Below are 25,834 nucleotides of genomic sequence, written 5' to 3'. Positions count from 1 at the left end.
TGGGAATGGAGGAGACAGAGCAACTGGAAGGGGGTTAGGGATATAGGGACTGCCTTTCAAAAGGAACTCATCTGTGTTGGTGTTATTAACAAGACTCAGTACACAGTCACCAACACAAAGCTGGTGTATGTGAAATTTATCCAGAATATTAACACCCATAACTGGGTGACGCAGACCCCAATGTACAGAGTTAAGTCCGGGATATTAATAACGGCTTTGTGTGTGAGAAATCACGTCTCATGAACTTGATTCAATTTTTTTGAAGTAACAACAAAGAGGATTGATGACGGCAAAGCGGTAGAAATAATCTACATGGACTTCAGTAAGGCATTCAACAAGGTTCCCCATGGGAGACTGGTTAGCAAGGTTAGATCTCATGGAATACAGAGACAACTAGCCATTTGGATACAAAACTTGTTCAAAGGGAGAAGACAGAGGGTGGTGGTGGAAGGTTGCTTTTCAGATTGGAGACCTGTGACCAGTGGGATGTCACAATGTATCGGTGCTGGATCCTGAAATGTTCATAATTTATATAAATGATTTGGATGTGAATATAGGAAGTAATGTTCGTAAGATGACCCCAAAATTGGAGGTGTAGTGGACAGTGAACAGGATTACCTCAGATTATAATGGGATCTTGATCAGATGGTTGAATGTGCTGAGGACTGGCAGATGGAGTTTAATTTAGATAAATGTGAGGTGCTGCATTTTGGAAAAGCAAATATTAGCAGGGTGAATACACTTAATGATAAGGTCCTCGGGATTGCTGCTGAGAAAGAGACTTTGGAGTACAGGTTCATAGCTCCTTGAAATGCAGAATCACAGGTAGATAGGATAGTTAAGAAGGTGTTTAGTATATTTTCCTTTATTGGTCAGAGCACTGAGTATAGGAGGTGGGAAGTCATATTGCGGCTGTACAGGGCCTTGGTTAGGTCATGCTTGGAATATTGCATGCAATTCTGATCTCTTTCCTATCAAAACAATATTGTGAAACTTAAAAGGGGTCAGCAAAGTATTACAAGCATGTTGCTAGGGTTGGAGGATTTGAACCAAAGGGAGCGGATGAATACACTGTTTTCCCTGGAGCGTCAGATGCTGATGGGTGACCTTATAGAGGTTTATCAAATCAGTAGGGGCATGGATAGGGAAAATACACAAGATCTTTTCCCTGCGGTGGGGAGGAGGCATGATGGGGGATGGGAGACAGAGGGGAGACACCGAGAGGGGGAGGGTGATCGTTATTTTGTAGATTACAACACAACCTTGTTCCTGTTCTCTCCCTATCCCCTTCAATCCCTCTGAAGGGCTCAGAACAAGTGTACAGTCCCTGGAAAGTAGAGCTTCAGGGTGATCAAGTGCTGAAGGTCAGCTACCTGACCTGCTGTGCTTTTCCAGCGCCACACTTTAACACAAGCTGGAAGAACAAGAACTCATTTTCTACTTGGACATCCTGAACACCTCTATCAAATTCAATAATTTTAGGCCCTGAACTCTCCAATGTCCTAGCGCCCTAGCCTCTTAACCCACACACCAGTCCTTGTTATCATCGGGCATGCCATTACACACTACCTATGGTTCGCCACTAACAGTCCTCATAAACAGCTATTCACCCTCCCCCAGCCAGTTCGTTATCCACTCCGTTGTCCAACTGCTCCCATCTCTTTCTTTGGACTCTATCCCCACCTATCATGTACTCCTTAACCCCTACCTTCTGCATAAAAAGCGACATTTCTTTTCAGTCACATCGGCTCTGAGGAAGGCTCAGCGAATCCAAAATGTTAATTCTGATTTCTCTTCTCAGATGCTGCCAGACCTGCTGAGCTTTTCCAGTACCTTTTGGTTATTGTGAGATTTACAGCATCCGCAGCTCTTTTGGTTCTAATTTACCAGGAATTTCTAATTCAGGTCTAGCCACCTAAAACCGTGTGTTTATCAACACTCCCAGTCCATACAAACTCAATTTCTCTCCCAATCTCTGCTGTCTCTCTCATTCCCTTCACACTCACGGAGTACACCCGCACCATAGTGACAGTGCACCTGCACAGTTTATGGTCACATGTTGGCCCACTGGACCCACCCCTCATTCACTCCCATTGTCTGGAGGATCACATCAACTCTCCTATTGGTCTGAAGCTGCCATCAATCTCACCGGCCCCATTGTGACACGAGTTGTGCGCTCCTCCCAGGAGTATTGGAGGCTGAAGGGTGACCTTATAGAGGTTTATCAAATCATGAGGGGCATGGATAGGATAAATAGACAAGGTCCTTGCCCTGGGGTGGGGGTGTCCAGAACTAGCGGGCATAAGTTCAATGTGCGAGGGGAAATATATAAAAGGGATCAGAGGGTCAACTTTTTTCACAGCAGGTGGTGTGTGTATGGAATCTTCTGTCAGGGGAAGTGGTGGAAGTTGGTAAAACTAGACCATTTGGCATCTGGATGGGTGTATGTATTGGAAGGGTGTAGTGGGATGTGTGCCAAGTGTTGGCAAATGGGACGAGATTAAGTTCGGATATCTGGTCAGCATGGACTAGTTTGACCAAAAGGGCTGTTTTCATGCTGTATATCTCTATGGCTCTGCACTGGCATGAGCTTCAACATTCAGTGAAAGGGGGCAGTATCACAGAGTAGAGGGACTGGGGGCTATTCAGCCCATTGGGGCTGTACTCTCTCTCTCTGGAGATGGTGCCAGTCTGTCCCAACTCACCTCCCATTTGCCTGTAAGAAATCTGCTCCTAGTTGAAATCACTGCTTAACTTTCTGAGTTCCAAGGAGAATTATCCGACCTTCTGCTAACTCTCCACATAGAGAAACGTATCTTATTTTAATGTTTCAGTGTTATCGAGATGTACAGCACAGAAACCAACCGTTTGGTCCAACTTGTCCATGCCGATCAGATATTCTAAATTAATCTCGTCCCATTTGACAACACTTGGCCCATAACCTTCTAAACCTTTCCTAATCACTTACCCAATCTTTTAAATGTTGCCTTTTAAATGTTGCAATTGTTCCAGCCACCACACTTTCTCTGGCAGCTCATTCCATACACATAGCACGTTCAGCTTGAAAACAATGCCCCTCAGATCCCTTATAAATTGTTTTCCTCACTCCTTAAGCCTGTGCCCCATAGATTTGGACACACCTAACCTGTGAATAAGATCCTGGTTGATCACCCTATCCATGTCCCTCACAATTGTATCAACCACTGAGGTCATCTGTCAGCATCCGATGCTCCAGGGAAAACAGCCCCAGCCTATTCAGCCCATCCCTATATAGCTGAAACCCTCAACCCTAGTAACATCTTTGCACATCTTTTCTGAACCCTTTCAAGTTTCACAATATCATTCCGATAGCGGGGAAACCAGGACTGAAAGCAAAATTTCAGAAGTGGCTGAATCAATGTGCTGAACAGCCACAAAATGCCGTCACAACTCGTGTACTCAATCCACTAACCAGTAAAGGCAAGGATACTAAACGCCTTCTTCACTACCCTGCCTATCTATGACTCCACTTTCAGGAACTATGAACCTGCACTCCAAGATCTTTGTTCAGCAACGCTCCTCAGGACCTTTCCATTAAGTGTATTAGTCCTGCCCTGATTTGATTTTCCAAAATGGAGCACCTCACATTTTTCTGAATTAAACTCCATCTGCCACTCCTTAGCCCATTTGTTTGAAGTCCCATTGTAATCTGAGGTAACCTTCTTCCTTGTCCACTGCACCTCCAATTTTGGTATCTATGTAAAGTCACTGACCATGCCTCCTATATTCACATAGAAAACATTTACATAAATGAAGAAAAGCAGTGGACCCAGAAACGATCCTTACAGCATATTGCTCATAGAACATAGAACATTAAAACACAGTACAGGCTCTTCGGCCCTCAATGTCGCGCCGACCTGTCATACCAATCTGAAGCCCATTTAACCAACACTATTCCATGTACGTCCATTTGCTTGTCCAATAACGACTTAAATGTACTTAAAGTTGGTGAATCTACTACCGTTGCAGGCAAAGCATTCCATACACGGACTACTCTCTGAGTAAAGAAATTACCTCTGACATCTGTCCTATATCTATCACCCCTCAATTTAAAGCTATATCTCCTCGTGCTCGCCGTCACCATTCTTGGAAAAAGGCTCTCCCTGTCCACCCTATCTAACCATCTGATTATCTTGTATGTCTCTATTAAGTAACGTATCAACCTTCTTCTCTAACGAAAACAGCCTCAAGTCCCTCAGCCTTTCCTTGTAAGACCTTCCCACCATACCAGGCAACATCCTAGTAAATCTCCTCTGCACCCTTTCAAAGCTTCCACATCCTCCTTATAATGTGGGGAACAGAACTGTACACAATACTCTAAGTGCAGCCTCACTAGAGTTTTGTACAGCTGTAGCATAACATCATGGTTCCGGATTTCGATCCCCCTGTTAATAAAAGCTAAAACCCTGTATGCCTTCTAAACAACCCCGTCAACCTGGTGGCAACTTTCAAGGAAATGTGTACCTGGACACTGAGATCTCTCTGCTCATCTACACTACCAAGAATCATACCATTAGCCCAGTACTTTGCATTCCAGTTACTCTGACCAAAGTGAATCACCTCACACTTGACCGCATTAAACTCCATTTGCCACCTCTCAGCCCAGTTCTGCAGCTTATCTAAGTCTCTCTGTAACGTACAACATCCTTCGTCACTATCCACAACTCCACCAACCTTCGTGTTGTCTGCAAATTTACTAATCCATCCTTCTACGCCCTCATCCAGGTAGTTTATGAAAATGACGAACAACAGTGGACCCAACGCCGACCCTTGCGGTACACTACTGGCAACTGGACTCCAGGATGAACGTTTCCCATCAATCACCACTGTCTGCTTTCAGCGAGCCAATTACTGATCCAAACTGCTTTATCTCCCACAATCCCATCCTTCCGCATTTTGTACAGTAGTCTACTGTGGGGAACCTTATCGAACGCGTTGCTGAAATCCATATACACCACATCAACCGGTTTACTCTCACCTATCTGTTTGGTCACCTTCTCAAAGAACTCAATAAGGTTTGTGAGGCACGACCTACCCTTCACAAAACCGTGCTGACTATCCCTAATCAAATTATTCTTTTCTGGATCATATCTCTTATAACCTTTTCCAACACTTTACCAACAACTGATGTAAGGCTCACTAGTCTATAATTACCAGGGTTGTCTCTACTCCCCTTCTTGAACAGGGGAACCACATGTGCTATCCTCCAGTCTTCTGGCACTATTCCTGTAGACAATGATGATTTAAAGATCAATGCCAAGGCTCGGCAATCTCTACCTTGGCTTCCCAGAGGATCCTGGAATAAGTTCACTGGGCCAAATGGGTTTTATCTATTTTCACACTCTGCAAGATTTCTAATACCTCTTCCTCATGAGCCTTAATCCCACCTAGTCTAGTAGCCTGTATCTCAGTAATCTCAACAACATTGTCATTTTCTAAAGGGAATACTGTTGAAAAATATTCATTTAGTGCTTCCCCTATCTCCTCTGACTCTACACACAACTCCCCACTACTATCCTTGATTGGCCCTAATCTTATTCGTCATTCTTTAAATACCTATAGAAAGCCTTAGGGTTTACCCTGTTTCTATCCGCCAACAATTTCTCATGTGTCCTCCTGGCACTTCTGAGCTCTTTCTTTAGGACTTTGCTGGCTATTTTGTAACCCTCAAGCGCCCTAACAGACGCTTCACATCTCATCCTAACATAAGCCGCCTTCTTCCTTTTGAAGAGAGATTCCATTTCCTTTGTAAACCACAGCTCCTGCACTCTACAGCTTCCGCCCTGCCTGACAGGTATATACTTATCTCGGACAAATAGGACCTTTTTCTTGATCTTTGAGGGTCCCTATTCTCTGCCTGCTTACTCGTTTATCCTTAGTGTATTTCTGGAATCTCTGGATTCTCTGGGAACCTATTTCCCAAAGCTCTCTCATGTCCCGTTTTTGCTCTCTTGGTTTCCCTCGAGGAGACTCCGACTGCCCCTATACTCCTCCAGGAATTTACACAAACCCAGCTGTCTGCACCTGCCGTATCGCTCCTTCATTTTCTTGACGAGACTCTCAATTTCTCTCGACAGGCAGCATTCCCTACACTACCTATTAAGGCCTTAACAGGAACATACTGTCTGTGTACTCTCGTTGTTGCAGGCCTATGGACGCAATGGCAGATGAGGACAAAGAAGCAATCATTCTCAGTAAAGAGGTGGTGTTGGGAAAGATAACAGCCGAAAGGTAGATGGGTCTCCTGGCCGTGATGGAGTGCATCCCAGGGGACGTTAACAGATGGCAGTGGGTAAATAGCAAATGCACTCGTGATAATTCACTAAAATTTGCTGGACTCTGGGACAGCTCTGACAGATTGGCAAGCTACAAATGTGATGCGAATATTTTAAAATGGACCTGTTAGCATAACGTCTTTGGTGGGGAAAATGCCCGATCTCTTAAGGAAGAAATAGTGAGCTATGTGGATAGAAATTATCTCATTGAGCAGACACAGCATCGATTCATGAAAGGTAGACTTCACTAAGATGAGTGGTAGAGCAATGTGTGCCGAGGCCACTGTAAGTCTGCACAGGGATACAGATAGGCTATGTGAGTGGGTAAGGATCTGGCAGATGAAGGACAAGATTGGGAAACGTGAAGTCATCCATTTTGGTCAGACTAACAGCAAACTGATGATGAAATGGTGAAAACTTGCAGCATGCTGCTGTGCAGAGGGAGCTGGTTGTCCTTATGCACGAATCACAGCAAGTTGGTTTTCAGGTACAGCAGGTAATTAAGACAGTGAAGGGAATATTGTCCTTCATTGCTAGAGGGATGGTTATGCTGCAGCTGTACAGGGTGCTGGGGAGGCTACACCTGGAGTACTGTGTACAGGTTTGGTCCCCTTACATTCGCAAAGATGTACTGACACAGGAGGGAGTGTAGAGGAGGGTCACTAGTTTCAGTCAGGTTTTCAGAGGGTTGGCGGATGCAGAGAGATTGAGGAAACTGGTAGTATGCTCATTGGAATTTCGAAATATGGGAGGTTGGATGGGAAAAAAAATAAAATTATGAACGGAGTAGATAAGATAGAAGCAGGGAGGTGATTTCCGCTAGGGGTCGCTTAAACTAGGGAGCAGAGCATCAAAATAAGGGGGTATCAGATTTAGGACTGAGTTCAGGATGGACTTCTTCAGCTAAATCTGTGAATCTGTGGAATTTGCTGCTGAGTGCAGCAGTTTAGGTTATCGACTTGACTATCGTTAGGTCAAAAGGTAGATTTGTGAACAGGAAAGGAATTAAGGGTTATGGTGAGAGAACAGGAAAGTGGAGCAGAGGCCATGAAAAGATCAGCCCTGATCTTATTAAATGGAAGAGCAGGCTTGAGGGGCCATGTAGCCTACTCCTGCTCCTCTTTCTTATGTTCTTATGTTCCCACTTTCCAGCCTGGGAATAGCAAAGGAATACCTTGTACTGTCAAAATTCGCCTTTGTCCAATTTAGAACACCATTTAGATCTGGTCTATTATTTTCTGTAACTATTTTAAAACTAGTAGAATTATCAAAGAACCCTGACAGCGTGGAAGTAGGCCATTCAGCTCATCACAACCACACGGACCCTCAGAGACTCCTACCTTACCACTGCATTCCCCATGGCTAATCCACCTAGCGTGCACATCCCTGAACAATATGGGCAATTCAGCCTGGAATATCCACACAACCTGCATATCTTTAGATAATGGGAGGAAACCAGAGCAAATAGACGAAACCCACGCAGATAGTAACAACAAGGTGATGATCCCTTTCTTATTTCCCAGTTCCACCAAAATAACTTCACTGGACGTACTCCCAGGAATATCCTCCCTCAGCACAACTGTAATGCTACCTCTAAACAAAAAGGCCACTCCGCCCCCTCTCATGTCCCCCTTTCTATCCTTCCTCTTGCATCGATTCCCTGGAACATTACGCTGCCAGTCCTACCCATCTCTGAGCAACGTTTCTGTAATACCCATGATATCCCAGTGCCACGTTCAAAACCACACCCTGAGCCCATCTGCCTTCCCTGTCCGGCCTCTTGCATTGAAGTAAATGCAGTGTAACTTGTCAGTTCCACCTGGTTCTGTGCCTTGCCCTTGCCTGTCTTGACTGTCTGACTTCTGAACTGTACCAGCCTCAGACTTACCTCTTTTCTCACTATCTCTTTGGGTTTACCCTCACTGGATTAATGCCACCTGAGTAACACTAGCAAATCTCCCTGCCTGGATATTAGACACTTTCCAATTCAGGTACAATCCATCCTTCTTATGCAGGTCAACTCTACTCAAGAGGAGATTACAATGATCAAAAGATGTGAATCCTTCTGCCCTACACCAGCTCCTTAGCCAATCATTCATCTCCTCCATCCTGCTATTCCTACTCTCACTAGCATGTAGCACCAGAAGTAATGCAGATATTATGGTCGAGGACCTACTTTTTTATATTCCAGGCTAATTTGCTATATTCTCTCATCAGGACTTCATCTCTTCCCCTTCCTATGTCATTGGTACCAATGTACAATGACCTCTCACTGGTCATTCTTCCCTTTGAGAATATTCTGCTACCTGTCCGAAACATCCTTGATCCTGGCACCAGGGAGGTACCACCCCATTCTGATGTCTGTCAGCTACAGAAAGGGCAGTCTGTGCCCAACTACAGAGTCCCTTATCATCCTTGAGCGTTTGGAATCTGATATACCTCTCATTATAGTCGAGCCAGTCTCAGTAGCAGTAACTTGGCTGTCAGTGCAAAATTCCCCTGAGAGTCTATGACCACCTACATTATCCATAATAGTATACTTGTTTCAGATGGGGATAGCCACAGGAGACTCCTTCTCTACCTACCTCCCTCTCCTACCTTTCCGAGAGGTAACCCATCTACCTGACTGTATCGGCAGTTTTTCGGCCTGAAACTGCCACCTATCACACATCCTGACTTTTGTAAATTCTTCATTACCATTAAGCACCGCTCCATCTGATCCATGTGATCCAAGAGGATTTGCATCACTTCCTGTAGGCTATCCTCAGGATCATTCAAACTCCCCCTACTCTCCTCCAGGAAGTGCACATCACTGTACGAATGGCCATCTCTGCACCTTAATCTGTAGACCCAGAAAAAGGCAGAGTCTTACAGCTTTACAAAAGACTACTCTCAAATACATTAGTACCTGTATTTTACATTTAAAACATTCAACCAAAAGATCATAACAGAGGCACTTAAACTAGTAAACACTCACCCTACTGAATGTTGCAGATTTGAAAAAGTAAAACAGAGTAAGATTTACCTTTGAAGAGACTGAAACCCACTGAGCTGATCCCCGGCTGTGAGTCACAGACATACAGCATGGAAACAGACCCTTCAGTCAAACTCGTCCATACCGACCAGTTTTCCGAACCTAATCTCGTCCCATTTGCCAGCACTTGGTCAATATCCCTCTAAACCCTTCCTATTCATATACTCATCCAGATGCCGAATAAATGTTGCAATTGTACCAGCCTTCACAACTCCCTCTGGCAGCTCATTCCATAAACACAACACCGTTGCATGAAAAAGTTGCCCCTTAGGTCCCTTTTATATCTTTTCCCTCACGCTAAATCTATACCCTCCAGTTCTAGACTCCCCCACTCCAGTGAAAATCCCTTGTCTATCTATCTGATCCATGCTCATGATTTTATAAACCTCTGAGATCACTCCTCAGCCTCTGACGCTCCAGGGAAAACAGCCCCAGCCTGTACAGCCTATCCCTATATCTCAAATTCTCCAACCCTAGCAACATCCTTATAAATCTTTTGTGAACCTTTCAAGTTACACAACATCTTTGTGATAGGTGGAGAACAGAATTGCGCACAATATTGCAAGAGTGGCCAAACCAATGTCCTGAACAGCCGCAACATGACCTCCCAACTCTCTTACTCAATACTCTGACTAATCAACGAAATCATACCAAACACCTTCACTATCCTATCTACCTGCACCTCTCCTTTCAAGGAGCTGTGAACCTGCACAGCAAGGTCCCTTTGTTCAGCAACACTCCCCAGGACCTGACCATGATGTGTATCAGTCCTACTAAGCTTTGCTTTTCCAAAATGCAGCACCTCGCACTTATCTGAATTGAACTCCATCTGCCACTCCTCAGCCCATTTGCCTATTTGATCAAAATCCCATTGAAATCTGAGGTAACCTTCTTCACTGTCCTCTACACCTCCAAGTTTGGTGCCATCTACAAACTTACTATCTATACCTCCCGTGTTCACATCTAATTCATTTATATAAATGATGAGAAGTAGTGGACCCAGCACCGATCCTTGTGGCACTCCACTAGTCACAGGCCTCCAGTCTGAAAAATAATCATCCATCACCACCACCCTCTGTCTTCTGCCTTTGAGCCAGTTCTATATCCAAATGGCTACTTCCGTGAGATCTAACCTTGATAACCAGTCTCCCATGGGGAACCTTGTCGAACACCTTACTGAAGTCCATATAGATCGCATCTACTACTCTTCTCTCATCAATCCTCTTTGTTACTTCTTAAAAACCAGATCGAGTATGTGACACATGATTTCCCATGCAGAAAGTTATGCTGACTATCCCTAATCAGTCTGTGCTTTTCCAAATACACGCAAATCCTGTCGCTCAGGGCTCCCTCCAACACCTAGTCTAGCACAGCATCTGTAGTTCCTGGGCTTGTCCAAACTGCCTTCGTTAAATAGTAGCGCCGTATTAACCAACCCGCAGTCTTCTGGCACCTCAGCTGTGACTATCAATAATACAAAAATCTCAGCAAGAGGCCCAGAAATCACTTCCCTCACTTCCCACAGAATTTTAGGGTACAACTGATCAAAGCCTGGGGATTGATCCACCTTTATGCGTTTCCAGACATCCCGTACTCTGTAGTATGGACATTTTTCAAGATGTCACCATTTATTTCCCCACATTCTACATCTCCCGTGTCCTTCTCCACAGTAAATACTGATGCAAAATATTGCATCTTGATAAAACAAATGAGGGCAGGACTTACACTAATTAAAAGTAAGGCTTTGAGTAGTGATATGGAACAAAGAGACTGAGAGGTACAGGTCTTCTTAGTCTGTGTCACATGTAGACAGGGTGATTAAGAAGGTGGTTAGCACACTTATCTTCATTGCTCAGACCTCTGAGTACCAGAGTTGGGAATTTAGGTTGAGGCTGTACAGGATGCTGGGGAGGCCTCTTCTAGAATACTGTGTCCAGTTCTGGTTGTGCTGTGATAGGAAGGATACTATTAAATTGGAGCGGATTCGGAAGAGACTAACCGGGATGTTGCCATGAATGGAGGGATTGTGTCACAAGGAGAAGCTGGATAGGCTGGGATGCTTTTTCACTACAGCGTAGGAGGTTGAGGGATGACCTTAAAGGATTATAAAACCATGAAGCGTGTAGATAAGGGGGAGGGGGGGATTCAAGACCTGGGTGCATACAATTTGAAAATAGAGGAGAAAGGTTTAAAAAATAAATTGGGGATTTATTTTTACCTTTACATGTGTGAAGTGAACTCCCAGAAAAAGAAGCAGCTGTGAATACAATTACAATGTTTAAAAGACATTTAGACAAGTCCATAAATAGGAAATATTTGGATGAATGTGGACCAAGCGGAGGCAGGTGCGATTAGATTAGTTGGGAATTATGGTCAACACGGACTGGTTTAACCACAGGGTCTGTCTCTGTTCTGTATCATTTTAGGACTCAAGCTCTCGCTATCTCTGAATTCCTCCATGCTCACAACTCCCCAGATCACTGTCACCTCATCCAGACTAAACTCTTCCTTATCTCTAGAAATCCTCTCTCGCCTCAGAACCATCACTATCTCTGGTATCACAAGCATCTCTGTAACATCCTCCAATTGCCTCCCATCTCATCACCCACCCTCACGATCTCTAATCTTGACAACCCCCACAAATCTGTCCTTCTCCACAGTAAAAACTGATGCCACTCGTTTAGTATCCCCCCCAACAACCCCATCTCCTGCATCTTCACACATAGGCTGCCTTGCTGATCTTTGAGGTGGCCTATTCTCTCTCTAATGACCCATTTGCTCTTAATGTATTTGTAAAAACCCTTTCCCTATTCGCCAAAGCGGTCTCCTGTCCCCTTTTTGCCTTACTGATTTTACTCTTAAGTATACTCCTCTTGCCTCTATACTTGAAGGATGTTTGTGATTTTTGGATTGGAGTAAATGCAAAATATTACATCTTGGTAAAACAAACGAAGGCTGGACTTAGACTGATTAAAAGTTGGGCCTCGGATAGTGATATGGAACAAAGAGACCGAGGGGTTCAGATCTTTGAACTATGTGTCACCTGCAGACAGGGTGGTTCAGAAGGGGTTTAGCACATTTGCCTTCATTGCTCAGATCTTTGAATATAGGCGTTGGGACATTATGTTGAGGTTGTACAGGATGTTGGGGAGGCCTCTTCTGGAATACTGTGCCCAGTTCTGCTTGTGCTGTTATCGGAAGGATATTATTAAATCGGAGCAGGTTCAGAAGAGATTTACCAGGATGGTGATGGGAACGGAGGGATTGAATTATAAGCAGAGTCTGGATAGGTTGGGTCCTTTTTCACTGGAGCACAGGAGGGTGAGGGGTGAACTTATTAGAGGTTTATAAAATCCTGAAGAGTTTTGGTAATGTGAACAGCAGGTGCCCTTTTCAGGAGGGTGCGCGATTCAAGATTGGGGACATCCTTTTCTCAAATTAAAAAGTAAGGCTTTAAAAAGAAGTTCCGATGTTATTTTTTGTTTTTGCACAAGAGTGGTTCACATGTGGAATAAACTTGCAGAGGACGTGGTAGATGTGAATGCAATTACAATTTCAGGGTGGCACAGTGGCTCAACGGTTAGCACTGCGACCTCTCAACACCAGGGACACAGGCTCAATTCCTGTATTGGGTGACTGTCCATGTGGAGTTTGCATATTCTTCCCCATGACAGCGTGGGCTCCTCCACGAACTCCCATATCCTGCCACAATCCACAGATGTACAGGGTAGGTGACCTGACCGTGCTCAATTGCCCATAGTGTTCAGGAATGATTGGGTTGAGTGAATTAGTCGGGGTAAATGTAGAGCAAAAGGGTAGGGGAATGGGATTCTAATAGGAAAACAACATTTGGACCCGTATATCAATAGGGAATGCTAGGATGGACTTGGACCAAGTGGAGGCAGGTGCGATTAGTTCAGTTCGAATTTATGGTCGACACGGACTGGTTGGACCACATGTTCTGTGTCGATGCTGTGTAACTTTATGACTCGTTACCTCTGTAAATTCCTCTATGTTTGGAACTCTCCCTATCAGTGCCATCTCATCCAGCCTTACAAATATTCCTCATCTCTATAATTCCACTCCAGCCTCAAAATTCAAAAACCTCTATCACAAATATCTCTATCTCTGTAACATCCTCCATCCTCACAATCCTTTCCAACTTGCATCTCCTCCAGCTTCATTATCCTCCCCATGTCTAATCCCCTCCAGTCTCTCAAAGCTCTGCTATATGTGCCTTTCTTTATTTCCAGCTTTCAGGATGCCCAATGTTTATTTCTCACTTGATGATTGCCCTTTACAATTCCTGCGCTGAGCTTCTGAATTTCCTCTTAAATCTCTGCATCTCACTTTCCTCCCAAGAAAATCGACCAATCATGTGTCATCTATTCTAGTATCACCGTTTCTGACCTGATGTCCAATGGAGCCTGTCATATTCCTATAATAAACATCTCAGCGGTCTACAGAACAGAAAAACGCTCTGGTGGTCCATCGAATCTGAGAGAAAGAAAACTACGACTGAAAACTACCACCATACTATTATCCTCCTCTATTTTCCAGTACATGTGGAAAAGTGTCATCTATCATGGCATAGCAAGTGCACACTAAATACATCTCAAATGATTTCGGGATTTGTGTCTCCCACCCTCACAGACAGTGAGGTTTAGTGCAAGTGTTGCTCGATGATGACATCACCCACAGGAACACAGAGCAGCTGGGTCTGTGCAAACCAGAGTTTGCCCACACATTGGGAAGGATGGCAGGGTCCCTGAGAGGGGGCACAGGAGAGTTACCAGGATGGTTCAAGGAATGGGGGATTTTAGTTGCAGGGACATGGGTGTTGTTAATACATATCAAGAATAGCCATCTACAATAGATGGACTCTTGTTCTCAACCTCTCCCCTTGCCTGGGCTGTGGTAACCTTCAGGTTAAACCACCACCAGACATCTCTCCCTAATGAGAGAGCAGCCCTATGGTCTGGTAGGACAATGCTGACTTTACCTTTTACACAGTGATGCCACTGTGCATCGGAGGTGGAGAGAGGGAATGCTGAAGGTGGTGGATGGGACACCACTCAGGCACAGTGCTTTGTCCTGGAGGATGTTCGCTTTCTTTAATACTGTTGAGGGCTGCACTGATGAAGGCAAGTGGAGAATGTTCCAACACGATCCTGATGTGTACCTTATAGAGAGCAAACAGACACTGGGGAATCAGGGGTTTGGGGAAACTGAGGTGTTCTCATTGTAGCAAAGGAAATTGAGGGGAGCTGAGAGACAAGTGCTTACAAAACATATACAACAGGATGTTAAACCTTGCACTCATCAACTCATCATAAAAGGATTACTGGACACATATTGAAGATTTTGGGGAGATCTATTGAGGGACGGTTTGATTCAAAGGAGAATTTTTATGCAGAAAATGGAATTGAGCTGGAACAAAATACTCACACACAGTGCAAATATCCAGGTCCTGAGGTCCTGATGAATGGAGTAATTCAAACAGAGTTTGGCATTACAGTTACTGAGATTGCCATCTGAATATCCACCTGTAGTATCCTGTAATACAAATTTATAAAATCTGTCACTGTCAGTTCAGGTTAGAAACTCACACCATCCCCTCCTCCTGGTCCAGGATGACTGTACATATTACCCCTTGTGGAGGTCAGTAGTCAGTTCAGGGGGAAATCTGTGGGGGTTTCTATGATTTTCCAACTTGGGACTTCATGTGACTGAACAGGGCAGATCTTTGACACATGGGACAGAATGTTCCAAGAGTCAGTGAGATTTGGAGAGCAGGATTTCCTTCCTTTTCTTTCCTTCCGTTCTGCCGCTGTGCCTCATCAATAAGACATGGGGGGGGGGGGGGGGGGGGTGAAAGGCTCATGCAGCTCGATGGGCAAGTTGTCTCCATTCTGACCAAAGGGCAGCAAGATCCTCCCAGTCATTCCAAAGAGTCTCTCTGAAAAGACAGCAACTCAGCATGCTTCCCACTGCCTGGTGCTCCCTGGAAAGATTTAGAAGAATGAGGGGGGAGTCTCCTAGAAAATGTAGAACAGTAAAATTCCAAAAGGATTATAAACAGTTTACAGAGATGGATTCGGAGAAGTGGACAAGTTGGTAAATGGAGCATAACTTGGGATAATGTGAAGTTGTTCATTTTGGAGGAGGTAATAAAAGAACAGAGGACTATTTAAATGGTGGAAACTGTAGAAAGCTGCAACACAAAAGGGACCAGGGGGTAACTGTGCAGGAAACACAGAAAGCTAGCACACAGTTACAACAGGTCATCAGGAAGGGGAATGGAATATTATTCCTGATTTCAGGGGATTTGCAGTATAAGAGTTTGGAGTATATACCTGAGAGCCACTTTATATATGCGAGTGAGACCACATATGGAGTAATGAGAGAAATTTTGGTCCCTTTATTTAAGGAAATACATCACTTCATCGGAAGCATTCAGAGAAGATTTACTGGGATGATCCCTGGTTTGCAGGGACTATCTTTTAAGAAAAGGCTGAAGAAGTTGGGACTGGACTCATTGGATTTGGGGGAGAATGAGAGGCGATCTTATTGAAACATAGGCTTATTAAGGGGTATGTCAGGGTAAATACTGAGAGGATGTGTCCCATCATGAGGGAACCTAGAACCAGATTCTGGGTCAGTTGCAGAATCAAGGGTTCTGTTTTAGATTTGTCAACTTTAATGCAACACAGACATGGGTAAGGGGTTTCAGTAGCAATGGAGCTGGGGTGAGGTGGAGAAAAGCAACATTTTAGAGATCGGAATTCCAGGTGTTTGCAATTGTGTAGATGTCTGATCAGAAGGTTACCTTGGGGTCAGAACATGAGAGCAATATTGTTAAGTTCTGCCTCAGGCATTTCCCAGTAAGAGGGAGGGGCTGAGCAGTAAGGGAAAGTAATTTGTAATAGCAACTGAAGGCAATGGGTTTAACCATTGCAGTGTTTCATTGGAGGAAATTGCAGCCAATTGTTTGGTAAGCAGTTTGATGAATGAGTAACAGTGGAGCAATGGAGAGGGATGATAGGGAGAGAGAGCTGGGCATCGTCAGTGTACATGGGAAACCGATACGATGTCACCTCCTGGCAGTATGTAGGTGAGATACAGGAGGGGACAAAGATAGATCCTGGATGGACACCACATATGAGGAATTCAGAAAGGAAAGGGAGAGTGGAGATGGAGCAGGATTTTCCAACAACCTTGAGGTCAAGTATTAGTTCTTAGCAGAATTGGAGAGAAGGACATAACCAGAAAAGACAGACAGAACAACGAAAAATATTTGTGAATTGGGGAGGGGGAGTGATGAGGAGGGGCCCGACTCCAAAACTGCTATTTCTACATCAGTGACATCACCCAACTCCACCATAGTCTCAGCCCATTTACTGAAATACTCGTCCATCCCTGTGTTATCTCCAGACTACGTTATCCAAACACAGTACTGGCCAGCCTCCCACATTCAACTTACATATAATCCCAAGAGTATCGAAAACCCTCCTGCCCGAGTGCTCACTTGCACCAAAACTTGTTGATTCATCAAAAGGCTCCTTCCAAGCAACAATTTAAAATTCTCACCCTTGATGTAATTCCTGGCTGTGAACATCCCTGTCTCCCTGAACCACACAACCTGTGAGATCCCGACAACTCATTTTCTTTCAGACTCCCAAAGATGCATTTATGTATTGCTTCACCAGTCTGGCTGTTTCGACACGGTCAAGGGAACACAGTCTGGAATTCGCACCCTGACCCTCTCAGACTTGCTTTCCGCCTTTAATGTATTCCTGAAAACCTGCTTATTTGGCAATACTTTTGATCACCTGACCTAATATCCCCATCTGTGGCCTTATGTCAGAAATTCTCAATTTCTGTGAAATTATAAAAATGATAAAAACACAAACCGTTGTTGATTTGCACACACATTGTCAACTCTTCACTGTCACTGAGTGAATAATCTGTAACATCTCTTACCCAAGTCACCACACCAACTGCAGCTGTACAAGGAAGTCAAACATCACCCTCTCCACAGGCAATGGGGCTTTGGCATTAATCACTGGTGTCTGTGGAGAGAGAAACACATAGTTGATATTTCAGGGAGTGCTAAATGCATTACAGGAAGTGAGAATGTTGCAGAATTTGATGGTCAGAAATGGAAGGAAAATGCACTCTTTTGTTGAAAAAAAGATTTATTCACTGGCAAAGATACTGTGGAAAATTTAGTCCGTTGAGAGAGCAGCACATTGTCAGGGGTTGGGCAGCAGAGGAAAATTAACTTACAAAAGGTCTGTGAAAGTAACAGTAAAACACTAAACAAGCCAAACAGCCTGTGCCCAAAGACTTTAACTCCCCTTCCCGCTCCACCAAAGATATGCAGGTCCTGGGCCACCTCCACCGCCAAATCCCAGGCATCTGATGCCTGGATGAAGAACGCCTCATCATCTGTGTTCAGATCCTCCAATCACATGGGATCAATGTGGATTTCACCAGTTTCCTCATTTCCACTCCACCCACCTTATCCCAGATCCAGCCTTCCAACTCGGCACTGCCCTTTTGACCTGTCCTACGTTTCCATCTTCCTTCCCACCAATCAGCTGCTGCCTGACCTGCTGTGCTTTTCTAGCATCACACTCTTTGACATTGAAAACATCCTGACTCTGACACTGTGTAAATCCTGCCCTATCACTCCCTGCCAAGGAAGGCTGTGCATGCGTCCCCCTACAGCTTGCCCCTCTCAAAGTTGGCAGCCACACACATGTCCCGTGGATCACTGCCCCCAATAAAGATGGCGGCGATCACTCACACCTTTCACCATTTGAAGCATTTTCCCGTTTGCCACAAACACAGGCCTGGGATTTTCAAATTTGTGTTTTCCGATGTGCACTAAGTTCTGTAAAACGTCTCAGCCCGTTCCATTAAAATTTCCTTCTCTTCCTGATCAATATGTCTTTCCTTAACCATGCCCTGCACCTTCACACATTTCCATTGCCTTGATCACAACATCACAGTGCTGCCAGTGAAGCTTATCACGTGGTATCACTTTATTCCTGATGAAGGGCTTTTGCCCGAAACGTCGATTTTGCTGCTCCTTGGATGCTGCCTGAACTGCTGTGCTCTTCCAGCACCACTAATCGAGAGGCTTATCACGTGGTTGAGTGTAGCCACGCCCCTCATTCACTCAGACCAACCGGCACTACCTTGTCTTTCAGCCCCGTCCCCATCCTTTTATTGGTCCTGCACTGAGATCAATCACCAGAGGCCCTTTGTGAGCTGGAGCATGCTCAGTGCTTCCTGCTTTTGCTGCTGTTTATCAGGTATAAGAGAGAGAGTGTTCATTCCTGTTTCTCCTAATGTCAGACATTAACAACAACGACCTGCATTGTATGGAGCCTTTCACACTGACAAATCTCCTAAAGTGCTTCACGAATGCTGGAAATGTTGATTAAAGAGAACAACTTTAAGATACATCTTTGAGGAGTATAGAGGGGGTTGGGAAGGATATTTAAGAGATTTTTAGATCAGACAAACCGTCTAAAGAGCAACCCACCCAGACCAATTCCCCTACATCTAACACGACGGGCAATTTAGCATGGCCAATTCACCTAACCTGTACATTTTTGGACTGTGGGAGGAAACCGGAGCACCCGGAGGAAACCCACGCAGACACTGGGAGAATGTGCAAACTCGACACAGACAGTTGCCTGAGGTGGGAATAGAACCCGGGTATCTGGCGCTGTGAGGCAGCAGTGCTAACCACAATGCCACCGTGCCGCCCATCTGCAACTCTGTCCTCTGCAGCTCCAATCATGGAGTGATGTCTGTGGAGAACAGCTTACGACGGAGACAGTTAGTGGCTAACCGTAGTTTAGCAACCCCATGTCCTAGCCCCCCTACCCCACACACCAGTACTTGTTCTCACAGCCTGTCATTACACACTACCTATGGTTAGCCACTAACAGTTTCCACTAACAGCTAGTAGCCCTCCCCCAGCTAGATCGTTATCCACTCCTTTATCCAACCCTTCTTCTCGCTCTATTCCCACCTATCCTTTAATCCTTACATCCTCCCCTAAACCCTTCCCTCTGCATATAAACCAACATTTTTTTCTCTCAGTATCAGTTCTGAGGAAGGGACACCGGACCTGAAATGTTAACTCTGATTTCTCATCACAGATACTGCCAGACCTGCTGAGCTTTTCCAGAACCTCCTGGTTGTTTTTTCTGATTTACATCTTGCACAGTTCTTTTGGTTTTAATTTCCCGGGAGTTTGTAATTCAGGTCCAACAGCCTCTGTCCCAGTCTCTGCTGTCTCTCCCAACCCCACCCAGTGACACGGCACCTGCACAGCTCATGGACCTGTGTCATCTTGCTGGCCACACCCCTCATTCACTCCCATTGGCTGCAGGACCACACAGACTCTCCTCCCATTGGTCTGGAGCTGCCGTCAATCAGCCGGGCCCCATTGTGATGAGAGTGGAGGGCTAATCCCTCTCTCTGCCCTGGGATGAGCTTCATCATTCACAGTGAATGGGGCAGTACCACAGAGCACAGGGCCTGGGGGCTATTCAGCCCATTGGGGCTGTACTCTCTCCCTCTGGAGATGCTGCAAATCTGTCCCAAATCCCCTCCTATTTGCCCACAGCCCCCCAAATCTTTCCTTAAAAATTAAAATTCCAAGTCTCTTTCAGAATACCTGCTGAATCTGTGTCATTCAGACTGTTCCAGATGCTCAGAACTTACTGAGTACAATAATGTTCACATTTTCACTTTGTATTATTTGACAATTACTTGAAAGTAGTTACTAAAAGTTATGACAGTGTTAACAATTCCTCTCTCTCCTCAAATTCAAGACCTTGGAACCAAATCTGCACCAGGTCAAAATCACTGCTTCACCTTCTCAGCTCCAAGGACAATTATCTGTGCTTCAGCTTGCTCTCCACAAAAGAGGAATGCATCTTAGTTTATTAATGTCATAGACATATACAGCACAGAAACAGAACTTCGGTCCAATTCATCCATGCCAACTAGGAATCCTAAACTACTGGAGTCCCATTTGCCAGCTATTGACCTGTATCCATCAAAACCCTTCCTGTTCACGTACCCAATCGGATGCCTTTTAAATGTTGTGATTTTATCAGCCTCCACTACTTCATCTGGCAGCTCATTCCATACACACACCACACTCAGCTTGCAAACGTTGCCCTTAGATTCCTTTTAATCGTTGCCCTCTCAACCATGTGCTCCAGTTTTGGACCCATCTAACCTCAGGAAAAAGAACCCCGTCTGCTCACCTTATCCATGCCCCTCGTGATTTTATAAATCTCCATGAAGTCACCTCTCAGTCTTGGACTCTCCAGGGAAATTAACCCCAACCTATTCAGCCTCTCCCTGTAGCCCAAATCCTCCAAACCTGGCAACGTTTTTGTAAATCTTGTCCGAACCTTTTCACGTTTCACAACATCCTTCCCAGAACAGGGAAAATCAAACTGAAAACAGAATTCGAGAAGTGGCTTAATCAATGTATTTTAAATGTTGTAATTGTACTCTCCTTCACCCCTTCCCTTGGCAGCTCACTCCAAACATGCACTGCCCTCAAACTGTCCAACTCTGGCAAAGTCCTTGCAAACATTTTCTGAAATGTTTCAAGCTTCACAACATCATTCCTGGAACAGGGAGATTGGAACTGAAAACAGAATTCCAGAAGAGCCTTAATCAATGTCCTGTACAGCAACAACATGACGGAGAGCATAACAAACGCTGCATTCACTCCCTTACCTACCTGTGACTCTACTTTCAAGGAACTATGAACCTGCACTCCAAGGTCTCTTTGTTCAGCAACACTTCCCAGGACCTTACCAGTAAGTGTATAAGTCCTGCCCTGATTTGTCTTTCCAAAATCCAACAGCTAACATTTATCTCAATTGAACTCGATCTGCCATTCCTTGCTCCACTGGCCCATCTGATCAAGATCCTGTTGTATTCTGAACTAACCTTCTTCGCTGTCCACTACACCTCCAATTTTGGTGTCTTGTGTAAAGCTACTAACCATATCTCATATATTCACATCCAAGTCATTTATATAAGGACCCAATAATTGATCCTTGTAGCACACTGCTGCTCACAGTCCTCCAGTCCACAAAGCAAATCTCCATCATCACCCTCTGTCTCCTACCATCAAGCCAGTTTCGTACCCAAATGGCTTGTTCCCCTTCATTCCATGTTATGTAACCCTGCTAACCAGTCTGCTTTGTGGAATCTTGTCGAATGTCCATATAAACAACGTTCACAGCCTGGTTTAATCAATTTTCTTTGTCACTTCAAAACATTCAGTCAAGTTAGTGAGACACTATTGTGCACGTACAAAGCCACATTGAGAACAGTCAATAATTATTCCTTACTTTTCCAAATAGATGGATATCCTGTCCCTCAGAATCCCTTCCAACAACTTGCCTGCCACTGACTTCAGGCTCACTATTTTCTTGTTCCATGGCCTCTCCTTACCACCTTTTAAAAATAATGGCACCTCATCTGTCGCTATCAATGATACAAATACCTCAGGAGAGGCCCAACAATCACTTCCCTAGATTTCCAGAAAGTTCCGGGATACATCTGATCAGGTCCCAGGGCTTTATTCAACTTGATGCGATTCAAGACATCCAGTAACACCTCCAGTGTAACATGGATACTTTTCAAGTTCTCTCTGTTTATTTCTCCAAACTCTCGAGCTTCCATATCTTTCTCCAGTAAAAATGACGTGAAATATTTCCATATCTTTCCCACCCCTGGTGGTTCCATAGACAGCCTCGTTAATCTTTAAGGGGTCCTATTCTCTGGTCCAGTTAATCTTTTGCCTGTGATATATTTGTTTGATCTCTTTGGATTCTACTTAAACCATTTCCTGAAGCTATTTCATGTCAAACAGCATCAGCAGCAAGCAACAGAGCTAAACGATCCCACAACCAATAGATCAGATCGGAGCTCTGCAGTTCTGCCACACCCAGTTGTGAACGGTGATGGACAATTAAACAACTCACTGGAGGAAACATCACAGATATCCCCACCCTTACCGGTGAAGGGGTCTCACACGCCCACGCACCAGATAAGATGACAGCATTTGCAGCAATCTTCAGCCAGAAGTGCAAAGTGGGATGATCCATCTCAGCCTTCTCCAGTGATTTCCAACATCACAGATGTGAGTTTTAAGCCAGTTTGATTCAGTGTGAATAACATCAAGAAATGGTTAAGTAGTGCAAAGGCTACGGGCCCTACCAATATTCTGGCAATAATACTGATGGTTTGAGCTCCAGAACTTGCCACCCACCAAGCTAAGGACCGCTCCAGCCCTGGCATCTAGCGACAATGTGGAACCTTGCCCAGGGATGTTCAGCACAAAAACACAGGGCAATGCAACCCAAGCAATTTCCATCTATCAGTCCACACTCGATTAGCAGTAAAGTGATGGAAGATGTCATCAACAGGGGTATCAAGCAGCATCTGCACAGCAACAGCCAGCTGAGTGACACTCATTTTAGGCTCCACCAGGGTCACTCAGCTCCCGATTGTGTTACGGCCCTGATTCACAACCTGACAACCAGCTGAATCCCAGAGGTGAGGTGAGGGTGACAGCCCAGTCCCACTCCAAGATCACTATTTCTAGCTGATTCTACCCTTGTCTCAGCTCATATACTGTCATCCACCTTGTGTTATCTCCAGACGTCAGTATCCAAACACACTCCTGGCCAGCTTCCCACATTCAATCTCCCTGTAATCTTAAGAAAAACTAAATCTCTGCTGCCCAAGTACTCCCTCGTACCAAAACTTGTTGATCCATCACAAGGCTCCTATTCATAATCAACAACATAGAGCCACAGAGATGTACAGAATGGAATCAGACCCTTCAATCCAACCCGTCCATGCCAACCAGATATTCCAACCCAATTCCGTCCCACCTGCCAGCATCCGGCCCACATCCCTCAATTTAAAATTCTGACCCTTGTTTTAATTCCTGGTTGTGATCATCCCTAGCTTGCCGCATCAGACATCCGTGAAGACCTCGACAACCCATTCTGTTCGAGACTCCCAATGATCTATTAATTCATTACTTCACCTGTGTGGCTGCTTTTACAGTTGCCAAAGCATCATTTTCTGAAATTCGCAGCCAAAACCTCACAGGTCTGCTTTCCTCCTTTAAGACATTCCTCAAAGCCTGCTTATTTGGCAATGCTTTTGGTCACCTGACCTAATATCATCAGTCTCTGACCTTATGTCTAAAGTTCCCAATAATATTTTTGTGAAATTATAAGCATGATGATAAAACTACAAACTGTTCTTGATTTGGACATTACCTTCAAATCATCACTGTTGCTGTAATGAATACTCTGTAATATCTCTTACCTAACCACATTGTGGGAGTACCTTCACCACACAAACTGCAGCTGTACAAGAAAGTCAAACATCACCCTCTCCACAGGCAACAGGGCTTTGGCATTAATCACTGGTACCTGTGGAAGGAGAAACACAGTTGATGTTTCAGGGAGTGCAAAACAGATTACAGGGAATGAAAATGGTGCAGAATTTGATAGTCCGAAATGGAAGGAAAATACACTTGCTTATTGGAAAAATAATTCTTGAGTGTCAAAGATTTTCCAGAAAAAAAATTAATAAGCAGCACATGGTCAGGGGCTGGGCGGCAGAGAAAAATTAACTTACAAAAATGTCTGTAAAAGTAATCGTAAAATACTAAACAGACCAAAAATACACCCATTGTTTGATACTGAGCAAGCTAGATATTGACAAAGTGCTCATAAGGGAGCCCAGAGATGAAGTAGAGCTGTAGAAGCTGTTATGATCCCACAGTCATAGAGACGTATTGCACCGACACAGACCCTTCGGTTTAACTCATCCATGCCAACCCGGTATCCGAACCTAGTCTATTCCCATTTGCCAGCACTTGGCCCATATCCCTGTAAACGCTTCCTAATCATATCATGTGTCTATTTAGATGCCTTCAACAAGTTTTAATTGTACTAGCCTCCACCACTTCCTCTGGCAGCTCATTCCACCCACTGCATGAAAGAGTTGTTCTTTAGCCCCCTTTGAATTTTTGCCCCGTTAACCCTAAAGCAATGTCCTCTACTTTTGGACACCACTACTCCAGGGAAAACACCTTGTTCATTTACCCTGTTCATGCTCCTCATGATTGTATAAATCTCCATAACATCACCGCTCAGCCTATGGCACTCCAGGGAAAACAGCCCCAGCCTTTTATGCCTCATCCTGTAGCTCAAATCCTCCAACCCTAACAACATCCTTGTAAGTCTTTTTTGAAACCTTTCAAGTTTCACAGCACCCTTCTGATAGGAGGCAGGCCAGAATTGCACACAATATTCCAAAAGTGGCCTAATGAATGTCCTGTACAGCAACATGACCTCCCACATCCTATATTCAATGCTCTAGCCAATAAAGGAAAATACACTGAACACCTTCTTCATCATCCTATCTACCTGCAACTTGACTTGGAAGTACTGTGAACCTGCAGTCCAAGGTCTCTTTGTTCTGCAAACGTCTCCAGGGCCTTTCCATTCAGTGCATAAGTCCTGGGCTGAAAAACGTATTGCTGGAAAAGCACACCAGGTCAGGTAGCATCCAAAGATCGGGATAATCGACATTTCGGGCATGAGCCCTTCTTCAGGAATCCTGATCAATATTTCACTGTAACCTGAGGTAACCTTCTTCCCTATGCACAATACCTCCAATTTTGATTGACCTGCAAACTCAGTTACGATAGCAAGTCCTTTAAATGAATGACGAAACAAATCCAGAAATAAACATTCATTACTCTGAGTTTGAATGTACACTGTGTAAATCCTGCCCAATGACTCTGTACCAGAGAAAGGCTGCACATGCGCCTGGCTGCACCATGCCCCCTACAAAGATGGCGGCTGCGCACGTGTCCAGTGAATCGTTGCCCCGAATAAAGATGGCGGTGCTCACTCAGGCCTGCAGCCGCGCTGAGGCAATTTCCCTTTTACTACAAACACGGGACTGGGAAGTTCAAATTTGTGTTTTCCGACGTGCACAACATGCTTGTAAAACCTCTCCCCTCATACAATACAGTTTTTCTCCCGTTTCCCTCTGTTTATTTGTTTCTTTCCTTACCGTATCCTTTCGCTCCATAACTTCCGGAAAATTCATTACAGCGACTCTCCGCTGCGCGCGAGGGTAACCACGTGGTTTAGTCTAGTTCTGCCCCTAGTTCACTTCGATTGGTTGGAGGACCAACCTCCCCTGGTCCTCCAGTTCCGCCCACCGTCCTTTCATTGGTCCGGTGCTGACATCAATCACCCCTGGTCCCTTTGTTGGCTCGAGCATGCACTGTGCGTCCTGCTTTCGCTGATATGTTGGGTCATGTGATGGGAGAGTTCACTGAGGGGAAGGATCACTTTGTGTGAGCTCTGCAGTAGATTTCCTTTATTCA

The 25,834-nt window shown here is 44.7% G+C and overlaps 1 long non-coding RNA gene across 3 annotated transcripts in view; it reads right to left on the bottom strand.

Annotated features, from left to right (window-relative positions):
- Positions 1 to 25,573, bottom strand: part of LOC140483950 (uncharacterized) — a 31,923-nt gene extending 6,350 nt beyond the window's left edge. For 2 of the 3 annotated variants that reach the window (XR_011962072.1, XR_011962073.1), the window contains exons 1-4: positions 25,516 to 25,573; positions 23,752 to 23,858; positions 17,332 to 17,420; positions 14,797 to 14,904 (exon numbers count right to left, since the gene is read on the bottom strand). This is a non-coding gene — a long non-coding RNA (uncharacterized lncRNA). Of the gene's footprint in view, positions 1 to 14,350; positions 14,531 to 14,796; positions 14,905 to 17,331; positions 17,421 to 23,751; positions 23,859 to 25,515 lie in introns of all 3 variants that reach the window. The other variant, XR_011962071.1, reaches the window with a different exon arrangement.
- Positions 25,574 to 25,834: the final 261 nt, after the last annotated feature.

This window comes from Chiloscyllium punctatum, chromosome 12 (genome assembly GCF_047496795.1).
Source record: "Chiloscyllium punctatum isolate Juve2018m chromosome 12, sChiPun1.3, whole genome shotgun sequence".
In the NCBI taxonomy this organism is placed as follows: Eukaryota; Metazoa; Chordata; class Chondrichthyes; order Orectolobiformes; family Hemiscylliidae; genus Chiloscyllium; species Chiloscyllium punctatum.
The sequence above is the reverse complement of the archived record's forward strand: the minus strand, read 5'-3'. Positions and strand labels throughout refer to the sequence as shown.